The sequence below is a fragment of the Hippopotamus amphibius genome, chromosome 9, assembly GCF_030028045.1.
Source record: "Hippopotamus amphibius kiboko isolate mHipAmp2 chromosome 9, mHipAmp2.hap2, whole genome shotgun sequence".
Taxonomy (NCBI): Eukaryota; Metazoa; Chordata; class Mammalia; order Artiodactyla; family Hippopotamidae; genus Hippopotamus; species Hippopotamus amphibius.
This window is the reverse complement of record NC_080194.1, coordinates 85,824,759-85,827,682: the sequence shown is the minus strand read 5'-3', so window position 1 is coordinate 85,827,682 and position 2,924 is coordinate 85,824,759. Positions and strand designations below refer to the sequence as shown.

At 40.6% G+C, this 2,924-nt stretch overlaps 1 pseudogene; it reads right to left on the bottom strand.

Moving 5' to 3' along the window:
* Positions 1 to 418: 418 nt before the first annotated feature.
* LOC130860952 (olfactory receptor 8D2-like) lies at positions 419 to 1,317 on the bottom strand (annotated as a pseudogene).
* Positions 1,318 to 2,924: the final 1,607 nt, after the last annotated feature.

Below are 2,924 nucleotides of genomic sequence, written 5' to 3'. Positions count from 1 at the left end.
GTGTATTAAAATACTACCTGAGTGGATTTACACATTCAGCCATCATTAGACATTATAACTTTAACATAGGATGTTTGGTCAGGAATTTTCAGTTTAGCAAGAAAAATTACAAAAAGGAAAGGTTCTGAGATACTTATAAGCTTTTATCAGTGGGGAAGTGTGTAGGCTAAGAAGTTTGTTTCTTGAGCAGCTAGGAGACTAAGGAGTAAAAGGACACTAGGTATGGGAATAGGGGTACCTAAAGAGGAAGTGAGGATCACCAAAAATAAGTCATTCAGACATTTTAGTGTAAAATGCCCTTGATTTGAAACTAAATACTTACTCTTAAAAACAAGCTAAAATAAAACATAAGATCTATTTGTGCTATTTCTTTTAAAAAGTGCTGTTTTCTACGCAGACCTGGAAAGTATCCCACCATTCAGAACTTTTTTAGGGGTTCTTTGACATCCTTGTTCCTAAGGCTGTAGATAAGGGGGTTAAGCATGGGAATCACTGTGGTATAAAACACAGAGGCCACCTTCTCTTGTGTTGTGTCACTGGTAGATGGTTTAAAATACATGAAGATGATGGAGCCATAAAAGACCCAGCAGCTGCAAGGTGGGAGCTGCAGGTACTGAAAGCTTTGGACCTGCCTTCAGATGAGTGGATGTACAAGATTTGGAAAGGATGAAGGCATAAGAGATGAAGATGGCTGCAGCACATGCAAAGACATGGAATCCAACCAAAATCATCACCAAAAGTTCCTTGGTGTAGTCTCTTGAACAAGATATATCCAGGAGAGGAAGGATGTCACAGAAGTAATGGTGGATGACATTAGGTCCACAGAAGGAGCGACTAGATAGGTAGCTGGTGTGAACCAAGGCCCCCTATATACACACTGGTGACCAGTAGAAAACAGACTCTGTGGGGCATGGTAACATTGTAGAGCAAGGGGTTACAGATGGCAACATAACGATCATATGCCATGGCAGTCAGCATGTAGGAGTCATCAATACCAAAGAAGCAGAAGAAAAAGAGCTGGGCCAAGCACTCAGGAAAGGAAGTGTAATTCTTCTCTGACATGAAGTTCACCAACATTTTTGGAATTATGACCGAGGGGTAGCAGAGATCTATGAAAGACAAATTACTGAAAAAATAATACATGGGTGTGTGAAGCTGAGAAATGATCCTGATTAAAAAGACCAGGCCCAAGTTTCCCACCATGGAGACAATGTAGATCAAAAGAAACAGGAAAAAGAGAGGCAGCTGGAGTCCTGGCTGGTCTGTTAACCCCTCGAGGATAAACTCAGTTACTGAAGAATGATTTCCTGTTTCCATTCTTCTCCCAGTGTGGTTTGGGGAAGAGGTTCTCATTAGATGAACGTTGTCATTGACAGGATTTGATGATCCAAGATCTGATGAATGACATAGTTTCTAACTAACACATAATTTGGGGAAACAAGAGATGAAAATCTACTTTGGATCGAAGCCTTTATCAAGATGTTGATGCTTCATTCGGCTTAATTTTTGTTACTCCCATGTGACATTTAGGAGTGAAAATCATTTTCTCTCCACAAACTGAATTTTAGATTCCCCTATAAATGGAAAGTCACCCTTCTGTAATTCAGACTCCTTTAGAGAAAGTGGAGAGAGCTGCTGCCCTGTTTTATTGATGTTCAGTCTTTGACCATCTTTGCTCTCCTCCGATGTCTCAGAACGAGCACACCTGTTCTCTTACCAGCATCTCCTGCATTTCCTCTCTTGACTTTGGCAGCTTTAATTTGCTCATCTCTGGCTCCAGTTGTGAAGAGCTTGGTTTCCTCCAAGCTTTCTTGATGTTTTCTTTCTTTTTTCTTGATTGAAAGACAGAGAGAGAAGTGAACTAAATACTTGCCCTAAATCACAAAATTTGAAGCCAATATTATTTTCACTAAATAAACTTTTAAGATTCTGGCAGGCAGGTATGGAAATCTACTGCCATGTAGCCGCCAAAGACAAGCCTCATAAGTTCTTTTGCTTATCAAAACTGCCACCTCCCAATGAGAAGTGATCTGCCTCTTTCTTTAGTCTCTCCTTGCCCTCCATGTATTGGAATCAGCTTGAGAACCAGTGGAGGCGCAGCCACGTCCTTATCTGGATAAAGATTCTTCTGGGGTCTTCCCTGGTGGTGCAGTGGTTAAGAATCCACCTTCCAACGCAGGGGACACAGGTTTGATTTCTGGTCCAGGAGGATCCCACATGCCAGGGAGCAACTAACCCCTTGCACCACAACTACTGAACCTGTGCTCTAAAGCCTGCGAGCCACAACTATTGAGCCCATGTGCTGCAGGTACTGAAGCCCACACACCTAGATTTCATGCTCTGAAACAAGAGAAGCCACGGCACTGAGAAGCCCACGCACCGCAAAGAAGAGTAGCCTCTGCTCACCACAAGTATAGAAAGCCCATGTGCAGCAACAAAGACCCAATGCAGTCAATAAATAAATAAATAATAAATCTTTAAAAATAATAGTGTTCTGGGTGAAATGGGTTAAGGGTGTCAAAAGATACAAACTTCCGCTTATTAGATTAAAGTCCTAAGGATGTAATGTACAGAATGATGACTGTATTAACATGTACTGTATTGTATATTTGAAAGTTGCTATTATATTGTCATTATAAGAAAAAATTGTAACTAGGTGAAGTGACAGGTGTAAACTAAACTTAGTGTGATAATTTTGTAATATATACATATATTGAATCATCATATTGTACACCTAAAATGAGTACAAAGTTATATATCAATTATATGTAGATAAAACTGGAATCAAAAAAATATTCTGTGCAGAGAGAACATCGAGTGTAAAGGCTGTGAGAGAAAGCATGTTTGGTGTGTTGGAGGAACACCAGGAGGGGAGTGTGGCTGGACCAGTCAGAGCCAGGAAGACAATGGTAAGTGGAGGTTGT